The sequence below is a fragment of the Phasianus colchicus genome, chromosome 1 (genome assembly GCF_987193195.1).
Source record: "Phasianus colchicus chromosome 1, bPhaCol1.hap1.1, whole genome shotgun sequence".
NCBI classification, from domain to species: domain Eukaryota; kingdom Metazoa; phylum Chordata; class Aves; order Galliformes; family Phasianidae; genus Phasianus; species Phasianus colchicus.
This window is the reverse complement of record NC_143436.1, coordinates 80538897-80564716: the sequence shown is the minus strand read 5'-3', so window position 1 is coordinate 80564716 and position 25820 is coordinate 80538897. Positions and strand designations below refer to the sequence as shown.

Genomic DNA, 25820 nt, shown 5'->3' with positions numbered 1-25820 from the left:
TCCAGGATGATGTTTGTCAGCAGGAGATGAAATATCAAGGCAGCAGCCAAGAGAAAACAGAGGCTTAGAAAACAGAGGGCAGCAAACAAAAAGAGATGGGGGAACTAAGAAAGAGTGAAGGTGATGAGCTGATGGTGAATAAGTCAGGGAAGAAGCAGGAGCGCACTTCTGATAACTCGGGATGCTTCAGGTTCAGTTACCACGCTGGGGCAGCCCACTGGCTTTGTTTAGTGTCCTGTGTGCTTTGCCTGCTGTTGCTTCAGATCCTCAAGCGGAAGGTTTGTGAGCTGAAGCACTGGAGAGCCAGACTCTGCTTCCCATGCACTGTAGTCAGAATGGCTGTGTGGGACAAAAGTGCTATTCCCTAGTATGTTCAGGCTTTACTCTCAGCAGGGAACTGAAAAACATTTTACAAAAGACACTGAAGCTCTAAGTTACGCAAGGAAAAGTTAAGAAATGCTAGAACTGAGATTACTTTTAAGTTTGAAGATAAGCCTTCCTTTGTGTAGGGATAATTATACATTTCTTAATAAGATGATCACACCTTTCTCTTCTCTTAGAATCCTGCCTTTTTCAGCAAGTGAGCTTTCAGCCGTCCCTTTCAGCCTCCTCACTTGCCAGCAGTGTGCCCGGATGGCCAAGAAGGCCAATGGCATCCTGGCTTGTGTCAGGAATGGAGTGGTAAGCAGGACTAGGGAAGTAATCCTGCCCCTGTACTCGGTACTGGTGAGGCCTCACCTCGAGTACTGTGTTCAGTTTTGGGCACCTCAATACAGAAAGGACATTGAGGTGCTGGAGCAGGTCCAAAGAAGGGCAACAAGGCTTGTGAAGGGCTTGGAGAATATGCCCTATGAGGAGTGACTGAAGGAACTGGGGCTGTTTAGTAGGGGGAAGAGAAGGCTGAGGGGAGACCTTATTGCTCTCTTCCAATATCTGAAAGGTGCTGACAGCGAGAGCGGGGTTGGTCTCTTCTCACTGGTGATGACAGGTGACAGGACGAGGGGAAATGGCCTCAGGTTGCACAAGGATAAGTTTAGGTTGGATGTCAGGAAAAACTTCTATATAGAAAGGGTTGTTAAGCACTGAATTAGGCTCCCTAGCGAGGTGGTTGAGTTTAAAAACTGTTTGGATGTGGTGCTCAGAGACATGATTTAGCGGAGGGTTGTTAGGGTTAGTGTAGTATGGTTAGGTTGTGGTTGGACTTGGTGATCTTTAAGGTCTTTTCCCACCTGAGCAATTCCGTGATTCTATGATTCTGTGATTCTACTTGTACCTTCCTTTGGGATCCTGCAGGGCTTTTACTGCTATGTATCCATGGTTCTCAAGAATTATTGAATGCATTTTAACCACCATTCTGGAGTTGGGGAGCTGAGGCAAAAAGAGACTACTGCTACTGTTTTCAACTGTCTGCTGATTCTGGGTAATTGCTTGAACAAATATTTATTTCTTTTCCAAGTAACTTGCTGTTTCTACAGTTTGGGTGGGACATGAAACACCTGCATGAGGCTGGGACATGTGGCACAGGAACAGAGGAGGTTCTTACCTTCAGATGGAGGCTAGGCAAGATACCCTAAAGCACTAGTGTCATTACGCACTGAATGACGTATATTGTTTATACAAAGCAGAGTTTTGGCTCCACCTAGAAGCAGACAGGCTGAGGAGAGCAGGGTAGCCTCTGGGTATGCTGAGGAAAGGTTGTTTTATATCCTGACTCCAGGGATGGTTGCTTTTGCAGATCCTGAGTGAGAGATGTCTTGCTGCCATGTCAGGCTGGAAGCCCACCCTTCTTGTAGAGTTTGGCATTGAACCCCACCTTTTCTCTTGCTCTTTCACACTGTTGAGCATAGATCATCATTCATTGTGTGCAGTGAGTTTCTCTCATCAGGTTACTGATTCTCCCAGGGCTCCATGTGGGCTCCTCAGGGAACTGCACTCCATGTTTTGGATCCCTCAGGTACCTGCATTCGATTAAAAAATACTTTGTGATTTTTATGACCGATATTACACTTTACCCACAGGGCTCTGTTTCATTATTGTTGCCCCTTGAGTCCTATTATAACCTGAAAATCTGTGTTTGCATTCCTTTGTACAGAACTTGCTTACTCCGTGCTAGCTGTGGAAAAGGTACTGCTTTAAACATAAATAATAAAAGATATGTTAAAAAAAATCATCATTTCTTAAAAAAAAAAAAAAAAAGAAAAAAAAAGAAAAAGACTTTAAACCAATCTGCATGATTTTTGAGTTATGGGAATTTATAGTAGTGTGACATAAGAACTCTAGCTCAGACAGATAGAGTCTATTTGATGATTTATAAAGATAAATAGCATTTTCCACTTACAAAGTAGCTTTTTAGGGGCCACAGTTTCTACTGAGGAGTTGAAGAGGAAAATGGGAGTTCTGAAGATTTTGCATAGTATGTGGTATACAGATCGAGCTAACAAGTTTTCTAATTAGAAAATACAGTGTTAAATGAAGCTGAAATATCTGAAAATATAAAATAGCTTTTGTAATGTATTTCTTGGAAAAAAATTAGATAACTTTCAGTAAAGTTTTGGTTTTGTTTCAACAGTTGCAGAAAGTAATATTTAAATACAGCATAGCCAAACGATTTCATGAACACAAATTATTTTCTGTAATACAAATAAAAAAAGGTACTTTTTAAATAGTAAGCAGTATTTTTCTGGAGGCATATTTCATAAAATGCAGAAATTAAGAAATACCCCTTTTTCTTCCAGTTTTAGAGAGTAAAGATATTCAAAACTGAAGAACCGACTTTAAAATGAAAAACATCCATCTTCCCTGGTCTAGTTGGAAATGTAAGAGACTTCTTGTGTTTTAATCGTGAATTTAAACCACAGATTCAAGATAGAATTTGTCCTACAGTATGCTCTTACACACATGCTAGCATATTTGGGACCTTATGTTCACCACAGCTGGTACCTGTGTTGATGTTGTCCTACTATTGGTAGTACAAAGATCTGCCACAGGCAGGTCATTTAAACTCTTCTCTTTACCTTCCTTATTGAAAATTTAAGGTTATGGCATTCATGTAACAGCAACAATTAAAATTCAAGGTTTGATCTACTGAGTCAGTGGAAAAATGGACTTGTGATTAAGCTTGGAGTGTGTGATTGGATCTAAAATATATAGGATTGGTGTACTGATCTTAATTACTGCTATATCACAGTTTTCTGTTATCAACAGAAAATTGAGAAGTATTTCTCAAATACTGTATTTAGTAGTGGTTTGAAGTCAGTTTGTTGACATTTTACAAAATCCAGCCACGTTGGCTTTGGTGTATCTTGGTGTTAGGTTTTTTTGGGAGGGAGGAGTGATGTTGTTGTTTTATTTGCTTATTACTGAAGACTTCTATTAAGAAAAAATACCTCACACTGACTTTATTGGAAAATATTGATAGCCTGTAAGTCCTTTAATCTAGAAGGAGTCAGAACAGTTTATAGATTAAATATCTGCAGGACACAGGAGATGAAGGCAAAATGCTGCTTCACCAGCCTGTGTTCAGAATACACATTATTTTTAGTAATGATGTAGGGGAGAAACAAAGAATATCTAACGAATATTCCAGATTGAAGCTATGGTAGTCTCTCTTGGAAAGTATAACAACGTTTCAGTGGTAGGAAAGCAAAAGACTCCAGTAGTCATTTTCCCTTGATCTTCACATTGTCCTGTAGGAATCTCCAAGCCCACTCTGAGAAACTTGATACTGAACGTGGGACTTCTTTTTTTCCAGTAGACAATTTATCAGAGAATACAGTGAAATTAATTACATTTATTAATGTATTTGCCCAAAATAAAATTAACAAAGTACTTAAAAATGTTAAAGAATTCATTTGAATGTGCTAAATGACTGTGTTGGTAGTCTACATATCATTACACTGCTTCAGCACGACAAATGAAGAGCAGTCTATCACAAAACAGCCCTTAGCTTCACACTGTGCTAGGAAGTGTTGGATCAAAGGGCTGATGTGTTCTACCAGAAGATGTGCTTCAAATTTGGTTGCAGTATCTGAGAATTATTGCCTATAAATAATGTTGGATACATCCAGATGGAGGGACTTAAATGGGCTGTTAGTATTTCCAGCAGGTCTTGGGTGTAACAAAATGCAGAAAAGCTTATGAGCAAAGTCATTTTGACTATTTGGATATCTCTGAAATACCAAGAGCCTGACTGCAGGCCAGAGTTGAAAGACACACACTTGAGAAAAAGCTGCTGCTTCTAGAGAATCAGAATTTCTTTGCTAAGAGATCAAGCTCAGACCAATGGTCTGCAAAGACTGCAGTAAATTCTCTATTGTCAGACTTACATCTAAAAAACTATGATCAGTTCCCAAGTCTGTCAAAAATTAGATAGTTGACAAGGCTAAAATATAATACTGTACTGCCATGCCAGTATGCATTTTAATGAAGAAACTGAAAAAGGAATTTAGCACAAGCTTGCTAGAGTTGTTCTCAGGCTCACTCAGTGCCCAGAATGCCTCTGTTGACTTGCCCTCACTCAGCTTCCCTGTTTTGTACTATCCTTCAGAAGAGAGCTCAGCTCAATGCAGAGGCTTATATTCCAGGATAATTCATACCTTTCTCTACAGTGTAGTATTTTCAAACCATGCTGAAAAAGGTGCAAGCATTAGTGTACACAGACTAAAGAAGCCACTTTAGCAGTAGAAACTTAAAGCCAGCTGAACTGCACATACATCCACTGAACTTTCTTGTGTGTCTTTAGCTCCTTTCTAAGCTACTAAGTAGTAGCTATCGCAGGGAAAGCCTGTTCCCCAACCTGTGACCTCCTGCTTCTTGTCCTTGCCGCAGGCACAGAACCCATCCTTTCCTTCTGCCCTACCTAAATCTGCATTAGCTTCCTCCTCCATTCCTTTTCTCTGGATGCTCCCTTTTATCACTTTTCCAGCCAAGGCTTCATACAGCGTCACATGGATTAATGTTACATAAAGTGAATTCACAACAAAACGTGTTTTCCTAACTGAGTATTCAGTATATCACAGATTCACAGAATGACAGAAGGAAGGTCTTTATCAAGGTGAGGAATCTATTCGCTCAAGCACTGAACTGTGAGGCGACAGTCATGCTGGTTTGTTGCCATATATATTTTTTCTTTACCATTTTAAAAACACTGGATGAATGCCAGCTGTTGGCTCTGTGCAAAGGAACAAGGTATCCACAGGCTTGAGCTCTGTGATTCTCCTCTAGATGGGCTGCTCTTCAGAGATAACTTTTCTCCTATTTCTCTGAGCCAGGTCCCAGTAATGATAACAAGCACAGAAGTATCCTTTCTACTTACTTGAAAAGGAGCTTAGCTCTTAGCAAGAATATTTGTCATCTATGGAACTTTAAGAGGCTGGAAAACTGTAGTGGTTTTCTTATTTTTGTGTAATTTCAGTGGTATATTTTTGTTCACATTTTGAAAATAAACATTTCACAGTAATTTCTACCTGCCAAAAAGTCTTTTTTTTTTTTTTTTTTTGCCACCAGCAATTCAGTATCTGTGCTTAAATGCTAACAGTGAATCAAAGTGATTTAAGTGGGAAAGAAAGACAAACCTCCCAAGTGAAGCAGAAATGATTTGTATTAAAACTTGTAGCTCTTACATACATAGAGCAAAAGAGAAATATGTTTAAGAGCCAACAGTGAGTCTTTCAGTCATAGCCAATAGATGGCAGTAAAAGTCGAGGAATAACGAAGATTAAACCTGTAATCTAGAAATGGTTTGTGGATTCTTATTTCTATGCAGGGATTTTACTGGTGTCCTGGTACACTATTGTTTTCAGTTAGATCCTGAACTAATCTGCAGAAGACTGCATTGCATAGTTTCTTGGAGAGCTATTTTTCCTTATGGTTAGTGTCTTTCTCCTTAGGTATTTTTGCATGCACAGGAAATGTCAACATGTCTGTACAATAAATTTAACGATTTAGCTCCACAGACAAGACTCCCTGTAGAAATGTTGCAAGCACAGTGACCAGCTTATAGATAGAATCACCCACAAACTGCTGAAACTCAGCTTCCCCTCAAAGGCCCAGTAACTAGTAGGTGCGGTCCATCAACTGAACAACAGCTCATGGAGAAAGTGAAGACTACAGCCTGCTGACATACAGATAGCCAGTGGAAGCAACTGGGAGCCCATTTGTCCACAGTAATGTCTGGTCAGCGTTTGGATTAGCAAATTGAGTATAGCAAAGAAAAATAATCCCAGGACCTTAAACAAGTGCAGTGGTCAAAGCCCAGGCTGTGCATTTTATACAAAGCAAAGCCTTGTGCAGCAGAATACTGCATAGGCACGCATTGTGTGAACTGAATGAAACACTCAGCATTGTAGCTTGTGCTAGTTACGGTGTCACTCTGCAATAGCTGAGCCCTTCCCACCTGGGCATTAAGGGACATGACTATCTTCTGCAATAGCTAGGGGGGTGAAACATAGGAGTATAAACCTGGAGGGAATCCTGGGTCCCTGCTGTTCTACCCTGACTTTGCAGGTATTCTCACCACATTACACCTCTGGAAGATTTAACACATTCCATTCTTAAACTAGTTTGTTTACTTTCTCCTCCTCCCCAGAATGTCCTTTAATTATTGCCTAGTGTTTCATAGTGTTTCATACTTCTACGCTGCACTCTGCTCCAGCTATAACATATAATCACATAAACTGCAAGGAACATGATATAATTATGCTAATACAATATAGAAAATACAGAACAAATGACATCTAAATCTGAATAATAAGATGTGCAGTTCAGATTGAAAGCAGTTTGACATCTTTTCACATCTTTTCCGATAAGTGAAAAATTAATTCAGAGTTCTTCAAAATATGAACATTTTTTGACAGGTAAAACTTTTCAGATAAACTGTTTCAATGAAAATAGAAGCATTCATTCCACAGAAAAGTTTTCTCAGGGGAAAGCCATTTAATCACAAGCTATGTATAACACAGGAAATAATATCCTTTGTTGAATCACTAGCTACCGCAAAGACTCCTGAGTTTTCTATAGTGGTCCTGTCCCTGCTGAGAGTGAGAGATTCCTCATGTCCATGGCCCTGCAAGGGTTTAAATTAAACCTACCTTACACACATTGTGGAAGGCTGAATTTAATTTAATGACGTCAGCCCAAAATCCAGAGGGATACATGTTCTCTGAAGACACTTCCACAAGATGCTTTGGTAAGTACCAATTTGTTTGAATTTCTCCTTGAAATGTACTTTTTATTGTTCCTTTACCTTTCCTTTTCACAACCATCTCCATTTTAAAGCACAGAAAAAATTTATGTGGGAGAAAGGTCATCTAGTTCAACTTCCTGCTTAAAGTGGGGCAAACTTCAAAGTTCGATCAAGTCACATAGATTTTCTTGTAGAGTTGAGAAATCTAATACAATTCTGTAACTAAGACAACTGAAAAGCTCATTGAATGGCAAGGAAATTGTCATGTCGTTTATTCAAGGCAGAGCTGAAGGTATTCAGTGACACACCATTATTAATACAGTCACTTGTTCCATTTCAGCCTCTGCAGAGAACCAGCATAAACTACATATGATTTCCCTTCCTGATTGTTTAAACAGGACTATGAGTTTACATCAGGCTTATGTGAGTTAGAGTGTATGCAGCAGTAATGCACTGAGACACCCAGACAGATCTTTATTGATGGTAATGATTTCTTTCTTGTTTAATGCCATGACAGCTGTTAGCATGTTCTAATCACTGCCTAGTGAGGAGGTGGTTTTGTCTAGCCAAGTACTTTCTGCAGTTAAATCTGGAGGTCAGTAGTCCTCTAGAAGAGTGTTAAAACTGAATTCCAAATTAAGGAATGGATCACGGGGGAACTCCTTGTGGAGTTGAATTACACCTACCTGAGGGTGCTGAGAGAGCTGGTGGAGATGATTGCCAAGCCACTTTCCATCATCAGTATTCCTAGTCAATCAGAGTGACCCCTGAGGATTGGAGGCTTGCCAGCGTGACTCTCATCTACAAGAAGGGTTATAAGGAGTATTTGGAGAACTACAGGCCTGTAATCCTGACCTTGGTGTCAGGGAAGGGTATGGAACAGATCATCTTGAGTGAGATCACACAGCATGTGCCGAACAACTGAAGGATCAGGCCCAGCCAGCATGGGTTGATGAAAGGTAAGTCCTGCTTGATCAACCTGATCTCTATGATAAAAGACGCACTTGGTGGATGAGAGAAAGACTGTTGACAAAGTCTACCTAGACTTCAGCAAACCCTTTGAAACTTCCTCTCACGGTATTTTCCTGGCAGAGCTGGCAGCCTGTGGCTTGGACAGGTACACTATTAGCTGAGTAAAAACTAACCGGATGACAAAGCCCAGAGAGTAGTGGTGAATGGAGTTAAATTCAAATGGCAAGCAGTCATGAGTGGTGTTCCCCAGGGGTTGGTATTGGGACCAGTCCTGTTTAATGTCTTTATTGATGATTTAGATGAGGGAATTGAGTGCATTCTCAGTAAGTTTGCAGACAACGCCAAGTTGGGAGGAAGTGTCAATCTGCCTGAGGATACGGAAGCCCTACAGAGGAAACTGGACAGGTTGGATCAATGGGCTGAGGTCAGTGGGATGAAATTCAAGATCAAGTGTCAAGTCCTGCATTTTGTCCACAAAATCCCCAGGCAATGCTACAGGCTTGGGGCAGAGTGGCTGGAAGACTATATGGAGGAAGTGGACCTGGGGGTGTTGGTTGATGCTTGACTGACCATGAACCAGCAGTGTGCCCAGATTGCCAAGAAGGCCAATAAGCATCCTGGCTTGTATGAGAAACAGTGTAGTTAGAAGGACCTGGGAAGTGATTGTCCCTCTGTACTCAGCTCTGATGAGGCTGCACTCAAGTACTGTGTTCAGTTTTGGACCCCTTGCAACAAGAAAGGCACTGAGACCCCAGTATGTGTCCAGAGAAGGGCAAAAAAGCTGGTGAGGGGTCTGAAGCACAACTCTTATGAGGAGTTGGCTCTGGGACCTTGGATTGTTTAGTGTGGAGAAGAGGAGGCTAAGGGGAGACCTTACGGCTTTCTCCATCTCTCTGGAAAGATGTTGTAGTGAGGTGGGGATTCTTATCCCATGTAACAGTGATAGGACGAAGTTGTGTCAGGGGAAGTTCAGGTTGAATATTGGGAAAAATTTCTTCTCAGAAAGAGTGGTCAGGTGCTGGAACGGGCTGCCCAGGGAGGTAGTTGAGTCACTGTACCTGGAGGTGTTCAAGAAACATTTAGATGTGGTACTAAGGAACATGATTTAATGGGGAAATATTAATTGTACGTGGACAGTTAGACTAGATGATCTTGGAGGTCTTTTCCAACCTCAGTGATTCTATGGTACAAAGTTTGTGTTTGAATAAAATCTGCCTGAGGATAGTTTGATCATGCTGTGATAGCAATACCTTGGACAAGCCTTATGGTTGCAGAAAAGACCTGACAGCTACATGGAACAGATTTAGAAACCTTCTGGAGCTAATCTTTTACATTTATATGTAAACTGAATGAACTTCTTCAGACAAAGAGCCAATTCAAATCTTCTGAGTTCTGCAGGCAAAGTCTTGTTTTGTTGTCTCAAAATAAGGTGCAAGAACCAGACTGTTCCTGGCTTTGGATATGGAATGTGGAAGAGAAAGGTAAGGGATAGAGTGCACCAGGGCTGTACTTGCCCGTCTGTCTGGGGAGAATGGTGCCTGCTTCCCACTGACACAATCCTGTCAGCAGCAGCTCCTAAGCCATCCTTCATGGAAAGCAGCAGCAAGCCTGGTTTTGCTGTGCTGCTCCTGGATACTTACTCCCTCAGTACGTTTATCTTTGCTTTGGACTAGGACTGTTTCTGTGCATATACAGCATATGTGTTGTCAGCATCTGCATGTGGTAAATGCTTCACCTGTATTTACTTTAGTGCTTGTCTCCTCTGAGGGAATGATTTCAGTGTGGCTGGAAAACAGCAAGGTATGGGATTAATAAAGTAGGATGTTCTCTATGCAAGAGGTACAGGACCATCTCATGTACATCTAGCCTTCCCGCTGCGAGCTTCATGAGTAGCAAGGCTGTTCCTCCAGCAAACACCAGCAGCCAGGATGACAGCTGATAAAATAGGATGCTGGGATTCTTTCACCACCAGCTTTGGCCAGAGGCTCCATGGCTGTCCTGCCAAGAGCATCAGTCCCAAGAACTTCAGTCCCAAGAACTTCAACTCTCTCGTGTCAGGTTTACAGACCTGTTAAATATATATATGCATATAACCAATGACCAGGCAGCCTTGTTCTAATGATTCCATGACAGATAAGCCATTTCCCCCTCAAACTGTCTAAGAACCACGTGGTTGAGAGCAGGATCAGACCAAAGTTTGTTAAATTTACCTTAAATGGTCTAGTGGGCTCATTGTCAAAACCACAATAGCACACAAGTCAGTGTGCTAAATACTCAGTAACCAGCAAAAACAGTCACTTTTTAGAAGTTTGTTACTTCTCACTTTAAACAAATGACTTGATCTCCTTCAGAGTTACAGAGCAACATACAGAGCATCATATGCATGCTTCTTACTCAGGTGTCTATGCAGTGCACCTCTCAGAAGGTAGGATCTGCCACTGAAATTCCCAAAGATCTACATGTTGCAACTAGAGACCTGGTTATCTGCGCAACTTCCTGTTGGGCTTATAATAAGCAATGGTTTCTAACTGGTACTGAAATGCATATCCCTTTTCTGTGCTTGCATACTAGCCATCTGTGCATTCAGTTTCCTGTGAAGCTGCTTCATTCTGAAACGATGATCTTGTCTTTGGTAGGGCTTGAATGCTAGGAACTATGATTTCTTCTTCTGTTTCTTTTTTTATCTGCTATGATTGCACATGTTATATATATATATACAAAACTAATTACTGTAGCTCTTGAAAACTGTGGAAATTTTCTTGCATCTTAAGAAAGCTGGAACTAATTAATTTAGTCTGGAAATTTGATTTAGCTGTAGGGGCTGAAAGTATTATGTGAGAGAATATTCCAGCTAAAGTCAGATAAGTGCAGTGAAGAACAACAATATACAGGTCCATTTCATGTCCAAAGTCTCCTGCCACCATTTCTTTTATTTTTCTTTTATTTTTTTTTTACAATTTTCTGGATCTGGATTTATCCTGCAGCACCTGGCAAGTGAAAGAATAATCTCAAGAAAAATGTAATTATTTTCTTCCACTGGTCATTCGATGCTTTGCACTGTGAGGCAGGGATTCTGTCTTTAGACAGCACTGATCAGATCAGCACCTTGCTTCATGACAACAGCTCAGAAGCACTGCAGCCATACACTTGCCAAATGTATGACTACTGCAAGAACAAACACAAGTATGTCAAATGCTTTAGTAAATTTCTTTACTGATTTCTGGCAAATATATTATAAAAGCATAGAAACTTATCAACAGCAACAGCACGGCCTAGGTACAGATAAGCTTAGGCATAGGGAACAATTGTACAGTTATTTCTATACTATATGGCCCCTTCTACTCAGGAACTGCAAATCATTGATATCAGCATGTCTCAGAGAAATTACAATGGATGAGGATTCAAAATAATGAAAAACAGACACCAAAATAATAATTACAAACAAATTTGTTGGAATCTGTGGTGGTGTAGTTCTAGTGAAGGACTCTGACTTAACTGAAGCTACTGCATTGTGGAAAAAAAAAATGGAAACAAAAGATGAATTACTGCTCCAAGACAGAATCAACATACTGTGACTCTGTGAGACAGTCATCTGGACAAGCAGAACAGAATAATTTTATTCATGCCCGTGGGAGAATGAGACTGAAACTTCTTTGATGAACTAATGAACTTCCTTCATCTTCAATACCCCACTCCTATAAATCCCACCAAAAGCCATCAGAACAATAAAAATCACATACAGGTGTGGATCTCAAGGAATTTTAGTGCAACCATTCACATTCTCTATTTTAAACATTCATTTTTTTGCACTCGATCATATAAAAATCTAAAAGCTTATCTACATGGCAGATTACTGTAAAATCAAGTCCTGTGAAATAAAAGTGATGTTTCAAATGGGTCCTCCTCGTCATTTGTGTTGTGTAGACAAGACTAAGATCCAACTTATGATGCAGTAGCTTGAGCTAGCACCTTGTTACACGCACTGATACCATGTGGTGGTTGCTGGTATTATTACATCAATAATATATTTTTTCCCATATACAGAGAGGTTAAAGGTTTTGTGAAAATCCTGGAAGAAGTAACTGAAGAGTGGCCAGGCTGTCAGCATGTCTTCTTCCATAGGAGTCTATGCAGAGGAAATAACATAGTAGTAAACATTTTGACTTGTTCTATTGAAGAAGCAGAGCCTTTCTGATTTGACTTTCCTGGAAAAACAAAAACAAAAACATAGCTAATAGAATATCTTACTAAAGGATCCTCTTGAGTAAAGGAAGGGCATTTGTGCATCATGGGGACCATGGGTAAATGGTGCCATGCCTTGAAATGGAGGCCTGGTAGAGCAAATATGATTGGTGAGCCACTGCCCCTCCTGTTGTGATTTAGCTGCAGTGAGGAGAACTCTGCTCAGTGGCAGGGACACTGCATCTGGCACAGGATCTGAGACGGTGTCTTCAGCACAGATTTGACAGCTGCCAGGGAGAGCAATCCAGAGGGGTGATTAAACACACTTTATAGCTCTACAAGGAGTGTGTCTTTAAACTAGGTCTGCTTTCCATGCAGTATGTCCTTTTCCCAAATGATTTACCAAAAGATTTCCAAAAAGCTCTAACATACGATAGGCATGGATGCTTATGTTTGCTCTTTTTTCTCCACACATACCACGTCACCTTCATGCCAACGTAGCTGACATCGCTTTTCCAATGCTGCCCACTGAGGAGCCTGGTAGCACTGAATGTGGATGGGAAGATTTTCTCTGAAAATCTTCTTTAGGTTTCCTTCAAATGTCAGACTGATCAACACAGCTTGTCTCATGACACTTCAGCTGGTCCCTGTTCATCCTGGTCTGAGCAGCCATTGTAGGTATCCCCTCCATCTGCACCAGCAACTTGTTAGCTTTGCCTCATGGCAGGCTGGTGGGGTTATTTCCCTACACAGCTGAGAGGTGCCTATGATTAAATAATGAGGCAAAATTGAAGACCTGCTCTGAAAAGCAGTTCTGTCAAAGCTCTTGGCTAACGTGTGCTCAGTTCAGTGCACTATGTATCATCAGCAGGTAGCTAGATATTATCTAGTGTGACCATGAATTGCTGGCTGGATTTTTCACAAAGACTTTATCATACAGGTAGGATGCTTCCTTGTACCTCTTCTGATAGTGTGAAAGTATTAAATGAAAACACAAACATGGATAGAAATGTCTTACCCCATTTGTCAGCAGAACCACATCATCAATCTCTGGAATAACAATTCACTGCTAAGAGAATCACAGTGATGAATAGAATCGCTGCAAAGAAGTACAGGACGATGGCAATGTAACACCATTGTGCGTTCTTGGAGCAGGCTGCTAGTGAAGAGAAAAGAAAGAGAGGTCTTACAACAGGTAAAAGCAACTGAAGTTTTTTTCCCCCATATTATTCATAGTAAGGAGAGAGAGGGTTGGGGGAAAGTCTTGTTGGAGAGAAGCAGCTTTGTTACTGTGAACTACACGTCTAGCACCTGTAGAAAGTGAAGTTTATGAGGTTATCTTCAATGTGCTGCAGATACAATTGAAAAGGTTGGGTTTGCTCTTTGTTATTTCTCAGTTAAATGTATTTGTAGAAAATTAATATTCCTTTGGAAAATGTTTTTATTATTTTTAGTTATAATTTTAGTTATTTAGTTATTAAGAAAATAAAACCCTTATTTATGTATGTTTATATATGAATCCACATTTTTAGGATGAGAAGAACCTGGCTAGTTCTAGTTTTTAATCATGCTAGATGCTGAGAAGACTCCTAAAAACACGACCTCTCATTTCCTAAAGCTGTGTACAGCTTTGCCAGCACTCTCAGCTTACTGTGCAGTTTACCAGCTGTGGCCACACAGCCCTGCTAGAGCATTTGCTCAGCAGTACACCTAGTTGTTGTCACTGAGTGTCCTTCGGAAAATGGCTCGTAACGGTGGTGCTAACTGTTATTATTATTCTGAATTTACACAGCTGAACACTCAGAAGGAAGTTATGATGTTCTCTTGCAGGCTTTTTGAAGAAGTTTGCATGGGTAATTTGGAATTCTACAGACTGCTTCTCCCATGGGCTCTTAACACTCTTTTTAAACACAAAAAATAAATATGTATTTAATTAATTGTTAAAACTCTGCCTCCATTATTTCCTGCTTTTGGCACTGTAATCCTGCCCAGGATCTCTTTGCTTATGTTCCTCTGATCCTTATTCCTTCAACTTCTCATATTGATCTGTATGATGAAAAATAATAAAATCTAAATAAGAATTAGAACAGGCATATAATTTCTGTGAACTTTAGAGATGCTTCAGTGAAGAATGCGAGTTAAAGATGATACTGTAGTACACAATTGTACAATCAATGTATGTACAGATGTTATAATTATTAAATATACCAGGGAGTTTGACTAAGCAGGTGATTATACCAAAAGAGAATAGATAGAATGCTTACCCATGTCCTGGGCTCACTATAAAACTCAAAAGGAGGGATCTCCAGAAGAGATCCTTTCCCACTACTAGTCAGCTCTTAAATGGGTCTAGGAGAGGTGGAGCCAGGCTCCACCCCTTCTGGCAGCACAGGTGAATTGCCTTCACCTGTGCTCCTGTGGCTGACTCATTGCTCGCCTCAGGTGATCAATCAGAGGTTCAGGCCGTGATTCAGTAGTTCCCATGCAACAATATAAGGGTTTTTTAAAATACATTAACAACATAAGGAGGACCAGAGAGAACATTTGTTCTTACTTGATGAGAAATGGTCACCTTACACACAGGGACATAGACAAAGCAGAAATGTTTAATGCCTTATTTGCTTCTGTCATCAACACTGATGATGGGCTCTGGCACCTCAGGTGCTCTGAATTGGAGGACCGTGACTATGGTAATGATCAACTCCCAGCCAACCTCGAACTAGAGTAGGATTTGCTGCCTCACCTGGATGCATATAAGTCCATGGGACCTAATGGGATTCATCCCAGGGTACTCAGAGAGATGACTGATGTAATTGTGTAAACCTCCCTCAATTATTTTTCAGTGGTCTTGGGAATTTGGAGAGGTCTCAGTTGCCTGAAAGCTGGTAAATATTGTTGAAATCTCACCAATTTTCAAAAAGGGTAAGAAAGAAGGCTCTGGTAGTTGGAAGCCTGTCAGCATCACTTTCAGTGCTTGGTAAAATTAGGGAGAAAATTATGCTGAGAGTTGTTGAAAAACACCTGAAGGACAATGCAGTCATTGGTTACAGCCAACATGGATTCATGAGGGGAAGGTCCTGTTTAAATTACTTTCCTTTTTTGATAAGGTCATCCATCTAGTTGACCAAGGGAAGCTAGCTGATGTTATGTTTTTTGGATTTCAGTAACTCTTTTGATACTGCTTCCCATAGTATCCTTCTAGACAGTATACTTTTGTCTAGCATATAGCTAGACAACAACACAATGCAATAGGTGAGCAACCAGTTGACAGGTCAGATAAGAAGAATTATAGTAAATGGAGTTACATCAGGCTGGTGGCCAGTCAGTAGTGGAATTCCCTAGGGTTCTGTTTTAGAAACAGTTCTCTTTAATATCTTCATAAATGACTGGGATATAGGCCTGGAAGGATTTTTTGAGTATTTTTGCTGACAATACTAATTTAGTATTGGAGTGTTAGGAGTTGCTGACTCTGTTGAGGGTGGAGAGGCCTTGCAGAAAGATTTAGACAAATTAGAGGGCTGGGCAATCACTAACTGCATGAAGTTGGTTTAACAAGAGCAAGTGCCAGATTCTGCACCTGAGAAGGGGCAATCCTGGCTATGCATATAAACTTAGGGATGAGATTCTGCAAAGCAACCCTGCTGAAAGTGTTCTGGGAGTCTTGGTCGGCAGTGAGTTGAACATGAGTCAATAGTGTGCCCAGGCAGCCAGGAAAGCCAATCATATCCTGGGGTGCATCAAGCATGGAATTGCTAGCTGGTTGAAGGAAGTGATTGTCCCAGTCTACACTGCACTTTTACAGCCTCACCTTGAGTACTGTGTGCGATTTTGAGTGCCACAGTACAAGAAGGACATAAAGCTATTAGAAAGTGTCCAAAGGAAAGTGTCCAAAAAAGATGGTAAAGGATCTGGAGGGGAAGACTATGAGGAGTGGCTGAGGTTCCTTGGTTTGTTCAGCCTAGAGGAGTCAGAGAGTAGACATCATGGCCTACAGCTTCCTCACAACAGGGAGCAGAGGGGTAGCACTGATCTCTCTCTGGTGACCAGTGAGAGAACCTAAGGAATGCCATGAAGCTGAGACAGGGGTGGTTCAGGCTGATTCAGGAAAATGTTTTTCACCAAGAGGGAGGTCAAGAACAGCCTCCCCAAGAAAGTCATGGCACAGAACTTGCCGGAGTTCAAGAGATTCTGGACAACACTCTAAGACATACAGTCTGATTTTTGGACGGTCCTGTATGGATCCAAGAGTTTGACCTTGTGATACTTAAGGGCACCTTCCAACTCATATTATTCTATGATTCTGTAATGATTCTCTGATTCTAAAATTCTGCAAACCTGGAAATATGAATACCATAGGCAAAATCAGAGAAGGGAAGGAAGTGAGGACTGAAGTAAAAAAAGGCAGTCAACAAACAGAAGATTATGAAATATCAAAACAACACATTGCATCACTTATAATACTTTTGATTCTGCCGTACAATCTCAAATTCAGCAGCACAAAAGAAGAGTGAATTTAAAAGAAGCCAGTAAACTAGTTTTATCTTTATAACAGCAGGACTGAGATTTGCATTTAATCCATTTTCCTTTCTCACTGACTGCCACTTTTAATAAGAAACGTTGTCTGAAACTTTCAGTTTCTTTTCCCCTCTAGTAAGGCCAAATTAAACCTGCAATGGGAACATTTGTTCTCACTTAGCACTTTCCGCAGCTAAAATTTTTTCTTCTAAAAATAGCTTGTTGTTCTTCTGCACTGCATGAGTGCAAATATTTTCTTTCCATCTCTTACTCATGTTCACCTCATACATGCAAATTAAAACTCATATCCAATATATTATTTTACTTTGAAAAACTAAATTTACTTTAAGGGCAGGTCCCAGTTTTTGAAAAAAAATAATGTAATGTATCTTAACATTTGCACTTCAGAAAAGATCAGATACAAGTTATCTGAACTTACTGAAAAACTGTTTAAGTCCTAATTATCTATCACTTTCCAAAAAATAATTCAATTTCTGTGCTTTAAATGATATTGCCAATCTGTTTATTGTTTCTAAACACATCTGGAAATGAAAAAACAATACATGGAAATCATTGCTAAAAAGAATAAAAAGTTTTCTATTGTGCCTATTGCAAACTTTAACCATATGTTCTAAGAATCCTCTCAGCAGCAGGGATCAGAGAAAAACAGATCGGAATTATCCGCAGAAAAGATGGAGAGTGATACTGTCCTATACTCCATAAAAGTGGGGTATCTGTGGGCTGAATGAGTGTGGAGTTGCTGTATTTTGTGTGGATCTACTAGCTAAAGGCATGAGATAGCAGTTTGTCTGCCACTTGGTCCGCTTCAGGCCCTGGTCCTCCAGCAGGCCACAATGCCTGCATGGTGCACATTCTTTTGCTTCTGGGGTCCTTCTGGGATGATCTAACTGGTTCCTTCTTGGAGGAATCCTAGTTATATTTCACAGAACTTTTCCTTTTTAATGGTACAGACACGGACAGTGACAACTCCTTTTCCCCAGAACTGATCTATAGCATGATACTCTAAGGATATTACCATTGTTTATGTATATGTGTTTATTTCTCCTGCAGAAGCTGGCAGCCCGTGGCTTGGACAGGTACACTCTTGGCTGGGTAAGGAACTGGCTGGAGGGTCGAGCCCAGAGAGTGGTGGTCAATGGAGCTAAATCCAGCTGGCGACCGGTCACGAGTGGTGTTCCCCAGGGGTCGGTGCTGGGGCCTGTCCTTTTCAATATTTTTATTGATGACCTGGATGAGGGCATTGAGTGCACCCTCAGTAAGTTTGCAGATGACACCAAGTTGGCTGGAAGTGTGGATCTGCCTGGGGGTAGCGAGGCCCTACAGAGAGATCTGGACAGGCTGGAGAGCTGGGCTGAAGCCAATGGGATGAGGTTTAATAAGACCAAATGCCGGGTCCTACACTTTGGCCACAGCAACCCCAAGCAACGCTACAGGCTTGGGGTGGAATGGCTTGAAGACTGTGTAGAGGAAATGGACCTGGGGGTGTTGGTTGATGCTCGGCTAAACATGAGCCAGCAGTGTGCCCGGGTGGCCAAGAAGGCCAATGGCATTCTGGCTTGCATCAGAAGCAGTGTGACCAGCAGGAGTAGGGAAGTAATTGTTCCCCTGTACTCAGCTCTGGTGAGGCCGCACCTTGAGTATTGTGTCCAGTTCTGGGCCCCTCACTGCAAGAAAGACATTGAGGCCCTGGAGCGTGTTCAAAGAAGGGCAACAAAGCTGGTGAGGGGTCTGGAGCACAGGCCTTATGAGGAGCGGCTGAGGGAGCTGGGATTGTTCAGTCTGGAGAAGAGGAGGCTCAGGGGAGACCTTATTGCTCTCTATAACTACCTGAAGGGAGGTTGTAGCGAGCTGGGGGTCGGCCTCTTCTCTCGTGTAACTGGTGATAGGACTAGAGGGAATGGTTTCAAGCTTCGCCAGGGAAGATTCAGGCTGGATATTAGGAAATACTACTTCTCTGAAAGGGTGGTCAGGCACTGGAATGGGCTGCCCAGGGAGGTGGTGGAGTCACCGACCCTGGAGGTGTTCAAAGAACGTTTGGATGTTGTGTTGAGGGATATGGTTTAATGAGAACCATTGGTGACAGGTGGATGGTTGGACTGGATGATCTTATAGGTCTTTTCCAACCTTAGTGATTCTGTGATTCTGTGATTCTGTGAGAATCTTATCCACTTCCTGGCAGCATGTTGCAATGTATTCTGTGCTATGCTGTAGAAGCCAACCAACCCAACAAAACCAACCCAACTCAATCACCACCAAACAAACAGCAGCAACAAAAACAAACACAGAAAATAAACAAAACAGACAAACAAGCAAACAAGCTAGCCATACTTTTTTAATGTTTAAATTCAGACATTTCTGAACCAAAACACCACAACTGAAGAAGGGAGAGGCCAGAGACTCTACTGAGCTGGTGTGTTCCAGGCTGCATGCAGTGGACAGCACAGACACAACAGTCCCTACAGCAATGCACCCTAAGTTCACCACTTGCCCCCAGGTGCAATGTCCCCAAACTTTAAATTTGCCTAAACCATACCTACATCTCTCCGGATATCTAACACCAAGCAACTCATCCATTACATGTAAATGTGTAATGACAATGACAAACAAAGCAGATAACATATAATGAAAAAGTTTTAAACTTCCTGTTGTGTTGTAGTACTTTGATATGAAGTCTTTGGTATGCTGTCCTGTGGGTCAGATTTCCGCCTGCATTTCACCTCAGAGTAGGTTATCTGATCACCTGCAGAAACAAAAAGTACTCCATTAAGAGGAACTGCCTGAGACCTGCTGTTGTGGTTCTCATTTGATCCAGCCCCCTCCACCTTCCAGCATCAGTCTTTCTTGGAGAAAATGATAAGAGCAAGAGCACAGACAATAAGTTGTTTTTATTTTTTTTTCTGGTAAACTTTGCACATCACTGGATGAATTTGTCAAAAAGGAAGTACTAGCAGAGCTTTTGCAAATAATTGTCCCATTATTTCAAATTTATTCCAACTTATTGTTCCAAATAAGTACAATAGAAGATAGTTATTACATTTTAGGAAAATTTAAAGAAGTTAATACTCTTATTATTCTCTGTCTTATCCACACATATGTGTTTTCTGTGGACATTTAAGAAAAGTTAATCGATGGCAACATGTGGGAGGCTATTTTTTTTTCCTATGTATTTCTCAAAAAACTTTCTCTTGCTAGTGAATTCAGATCTTTGTCATAGGTACAAACCGTGCCTGTTTTCCACTGTTTCTTTCACTCAGAGGAACACAGTTCCTACTTGAACAAAGCTATGCTGTACTGCATGTGCAGAGAGGCAAGCTATTTTCCCTTATGAATTAAATATCACTTCCAACAGTTGATCGTGTAAAATCATGTCAAATATTATGTAAACTGTAAGCATACAGTTTTCATTTCATCCACAGGTTATTCTTCCTTAAGTTCATTCTGCCAAGTATCTAAAATAAGGTTTTAATTAATTGCTGGTAGGCATCATTGCACAAAGAGCAAAGGTTTTAAGTACAAGCAACTTTCTATCAAAAAACCTTAAGGGAAGCGTAACTGCAGTAATTCTCATCCAGAATAGTCCAAAAGCAAGATTGTTGATTTTTTTTCTTTTTTTTCTTCTGTTCTTAATTACAGGAGACAGAAACTCAAGAACAGAAGAATTAACAATAGACTTATCTGAATCTTTATTGCTTTATTAATTTATCGCCACTCTTACTCGGTAGTAGGGGAGTTACTCTCATTTCTTACATCAGTGCCCTTGGCATTTGCTTTCCTTGATAAGAATCCGTTGTTGACAAAACTGACATGACCACTCACAGTGCAAGTGGTCATCTCCATTGAGTTGGGTCTATAGGCTTAAAAGTCCCCATTTCCCACACCAAGGTAATAGAGCAAGTCTTTCTCTCATTGTGTACATTTATACAATTTGTTGTATTGAGCCTCACAAAGAAAAACTTTTTCCTCCAACTACAGCTCCTCTGTTTCTTCCAAGTGTTACTTGTCATTCTTCTTCCTGATGTTTCTTTCCCATTTGTCAGCTGATAATCTGGATAAAGAGCTTCCCAGATCACCTCTGTTCTAAGTAATCTGTCTTTAGGATTTATTTCGTAAAAATCTCCTTTTTTCACTTGATCAGACTATCTTTTCCATACCTCAGGAAGAGGCCTTCTACTCTTGCCATAGAGCATGTGCCCATTCCTTCTGAAAGCTACCTGGCAACAGACTGCTTGCAGATATTGGCTGCAATGAAATAATTGCCTTGAGACAGACAACATTTATGCACAATAAACCGTGGCTTTTCTGTTACTAAGAGGAACACTTCCATGAGCAGTAGTATTTCTTCTTGTTATGCATAGATTCTCCAGTATTTTGTATGGCACTGTCTGACATTAGGTTTTCAAAAACGATATAGCAGAGGATGGTGTTCCTACCACTCGCTGCTGGAAGTCTCCCTGTTCCATGTTTAGTGATCAGTCAGTAGAGAACTCTCAATTGTCTTGGTAGCGATAACTATGATTGCAACCACTAAAAAACCCAAAAACATTCTTGCCATGAATTTCAAGATTTTTAGGATCAATGGAGATTAGTGAAATATCTTCAGGGCATATTTCTTTGAAGGCTTGAGACTGCCTGCACATTCTCTGGACTCTCAGCCTAAATTTGGAAGAATTCCCATCTATTATCAGGGGTGTATTATCAGGGGTGCAAATTGGGCTGGAAGAGGACTAGGCAGTGTGGTTTTCAACTGCTGTTCATTTTCTGAAGAAAAAGGGTCATTTGCTCAGATTGTTTAGCCTCAACTTCATTCTTCTCATAACCTTTAGAGGCCTTGCTTGCAATTGTCAGTTATTTTTCATGTTTAAGCTAGCATCTCCACAACAGAAGAGACCTCTTTCACTGTACTAGTGCAATTTCAGTAACAAGTGCTAGACATCACACTCAAAGCAGGCAAAGATGTTTAGGTACTTGATTTCTACTTCTATCATGTTGTCTGTCTGCATCATGCGAACAAAGCTTTAAAATTCATACACACATATGTATGCCGGGAAGACAACTCTCTGTCTAGACTCTGCACAGGCCCATTGGCCCAATTAAGCAACATCGTAAACTCAGAAAAGCTCACCATTACATATATCAACAGAAAGATGACTGCAGATCTTACAAGGTGAGTAGTTGCCCTATGGAACATTTTCTCCCCCATCTTGTGTTATGAAATCCCTCCATGAACTGTCAGAGTACGAGGGAGTGGAAAAGCAGAGGATAAGAAGGACATACCTGACAGACCTCTGCAGTTTTCTATAGATGTGGCAGTCGGAGGAAGAGAGGAAGAAACTGAATTTTTTTATTAACTGTAAGTTGTTTACTATGCATCTTAAGCCTCGTTTTCCCAGACTGTACACATCAAATTAGTTTGCCGATAATGTATGAAATAAAATTCTTTTCTTAAGAGAGAAATCAAAGAGATTTTTTCTCTGAAGTGCCATGGAGAAAACGAAAAAGTGAAAATTTTTACAGCTCAAAGTGGAGACTAATAGCTCTTGCCCTAACATGCAGAACTTCAAGAACTTCTGCAGTGCTGCTGAGGATAAAGGCAGCGGAGAAGCAGGGTACAAATGGTGGGAGCTGGGCAGTAGGCCAGACCTGGAGTTCTGTAGTAAGGTAAGAGAGCTCAGAGGTATCCTTCAGTATGAAATCCCTTTTCTTTGTTATTATTCCAGTCTTGTAGGAGCATTTTTGTTCTTTTTCAGGTCATATCAATGATCTAAAGTAAAACGTGTGTGGAGTTAAGATGGCAGCTGCTGCTTCCTTTGCACATTGTCAGGCAAGCATCTAACCAAATACCAAGCTTTTGACTAAAGAAAAATAACATCTTCAGAGTGCTAGAGCTCCTGAGGTCTGTGTTAGGCTTATGAAAATTTGTGAATCTAAACCATATTAACACTAAGCATTATTAAATCTCTGTCACATTGAATGCAACATCTTTCTCACACAGAAGGTGGGGAGTGAGAAGAGCTCACAGCACCTAGCACAAGATGAGGGCCACAGTTTCCTGTACTGTTCTAACCATTGAAAGCCATTGAGCACATCTATGAATCGAAGATGGAGCCCATAAAAATATGTAATGGTATGTATGCACATGAGAACATGAGAGAAAAATATTAGTTAAATATATCAGGTGTTTTTTTTCCCTGTCTCAGTAGAATGCACTAACAATAGGTGGTAAATTCAAGATTGATTTAAAGCATTTCTTTATGCAAGGTTAATCAGCCTGTGTGAGTCATTGTTTTAGGATTTTATTAAAATTAAGAACTTTTTATACACCTAAGGGAGCAACAAGAATATTAGTGTTACAATGGAAAAGATTTTTCCAAAAAAAATTGAAAGGCTAAACTCCACACTATTTTCTAAAATGCAAGAAAAACTTTTTGCCTGAAATTTAGTTTTTTAGTTGGCCACACAATTTGCCATCCAGTTTTAATTATTTTTTTGCTTATTTAGGTACAGCCAGTCCAAGAAATGAATATTCATAACTTTCAGAAAATATGTTATTGAGTTAGAAGGCTCTCAAGACAACCTACAATTGCAGTTTTTAAGCATATTTTACCAAAGTATATTAAAAACTTAGAGAAAACAACTAGAATTGCAGTAATAATGAAAGCATTACAATATAGCTGGGATTTCAAAGGATGATGTCAGATGATGAAACATAATTTAAATGGAACAGACTTCTATACTCCTGAATTTTGAAACATTTCATAGAGATGACTGCATTGGATGTGTGTGCATCTGCAGTAAGTATTTATGGAGTAATTCTACACTGGGAGATATCCTGACAGTTTGGCTCTTCTGCAGCAAACTGGTTGTGACTGTGCAGTCTAATGGACAAACTGACTTAACATATGAAAGCTGAAGGTAGACCACTAATACAGATATTTTTAGTACTGTGTACCAAAAATAAAATAAACAGAATTTACTTTTATAGAATAAAACCTGCTTTCATTCTGGAAGCCTTTGACTGTCATGCTCTCACCTCTGAATATAATTTCAAATAGCTTTTCCATGTTTAATTGACTCATTGCTAACAAAGATCTATTCTTTTGATTGGAATAAAACAAAGTAACTAGATACATCTGTTTTAAAGCATGTGAATAAAGCATAATGAAATCCATGAGCGAATACCCCTGGCACTTCATTGAAAATACATTTTTAAAGTAATGTAGTTTTATGGTAGAAGGCATCAATAGGTCATACCCATATAACCATATAACAGAAATATCTACTCATTCTTGATCGTGTTTTTCTTAACATACAACTTGCAGAAGAGGAGAAGAGAATGGCACACAGACGGAGAAAAAGAGAGAAAGAATGAAAGAAAAGAGAGAAAGATGTTTTATAATTAAAAATTATTTCTGGTGTTTAAGAAAATTAATCAAAGTAAAATTTAAAATATAGTTATGCTGCGGGAGAGAGACATATAATCAATGTCCTCAGTGCACTGTAACTGCACATTTTAATGCACATTTTGATAATTTGTATTAATATCTTGTGTTTCTACATATTTCACAAGCAGCACTTTACAGCCATTCTGCTGTAATTCAGAATGGGATTTTAGAGGTAAGTCTTTACTTTTCATAAAATTCAATATTCATTCTAATAATAAACATAGATTTTCCAAGTAGATTAATATATAATAGACAAAAATTAATATTTCTAAAAATGCTTTGAACAAGATTTCAGCATGTTATGGATGTTTCAATTAAAAAAGAAGAAAAGAAAGTTTTAAGAACGTATCGCTGAAGAAAAAAAAAAAGTAAGTAAGTAATATTAAGATGGCCATTTGTTACCTGCATTTGCAGTCTGTGAAATACAATGTACTCTCTCCTTAGGTTGTAACTCTGCATAAATCACCTTATTTGCCATGTTGGAGAAACGTCTTCAGATCTGTAATTGAAATGGACTCACTGAAGTAGTACCCCACATGACATCCTTTCTGACCTCCTCCCACCCATCACACCACAACAGGTCAAAATAAAGTTTTAGCTGTCTGTAAAATGGAAGGAAACTAGATGCTTCATTTTTTTTTCTTACGTAAATTCTCACTTTATATCATTATTTTTAGCCTCTCCTGTTGATGTATCTTCAATAAAAACACTATAGTTATGATTTTTATCAACTTGCTCATAATTTGTGACCTCCAGCTCCACTCATAATTTTAATCTGGAACAAGACCTTCAAACATGCAGAGTATGCTCATGTCCTGTTCAAATCAAATGGACACTTAAACTTATTTTAACAGAAAAATCAGTTTGTGATTGTCAAGTCACTTCCTCCTAAACTTTGCTAGTTTAAAATTGAAACCAGAAAGTAATGATGGAGGGAGAAAGACATTGCTGAAACATCTCATACATTGGTATATTTTTTTGCTTCATTATTCTAAAATGAATAAAATTAATTTTTAAATTTGGAATTGAAAGAAAGCAATACTATTACGTCAACTTTTCTTTCAGATTTTCCTCCACCCACAAATTTCAAATCTTTTGGTTTTATGGTAATTTAATACGCTGCCAAATCTTTGAATTCTTTGCCCAGAGAAATTTCTTCAGTCAGCTGTAGATTTCATGCTAATACTTACGACCCAGAGGCATCATTAAGATCAGAACTGAATCAGGGCAGAGTCTGCCCCATGAGTGCTCTGCAAGTTGGTCATTAAATGTTCTCATTTTAAAGACAGTCAACATCCCAGTTTTTCTTTTTCTCCCTCAGTTAGAAGAGTGCATTCAAGATGAAGTCAATAGAATTATCATGATGGTGAGTTAAGAAGTTCAATATTCTGCCCTCTTGGAACCAGCCATGATGGTAGGATATTGGCTTTTTCAGCCTAGATCATTAAACTCTTTCAAAAATGGGCTGTCATGTTGTTAATTACCCTAGTAACTAAAAGGCCGTG

The 25820-nt window shown here is 39.8% G+C and overlaps 1 long non-coding RNA gene across 1 annotated transcript; it reads right to left on the bottom strand.

Moving 5' to 3' along the window:
• Nucleotides 1–11348: 11348 nt before the first annotated feature.
• LOC116239865 (uncharacterized) lies at nucleotides 11349–24897 on the bottom strand. The gene is made up of 4 exons (XR_004169174.2): nucleotides 24718–24897; nucleotides 19533–19613; nucleotides 13356–13496; nucleotides 11349–12360 (listed from the first exon to the last, which is right to left on the bottom strand). It is a non-coding gene; the product is annotated as an uncharacterized LOC116239865 (long non-coding RNA).
• Between the last annotated feature and the right edge of the window lie 923 nt (nucleotides 24898–25820).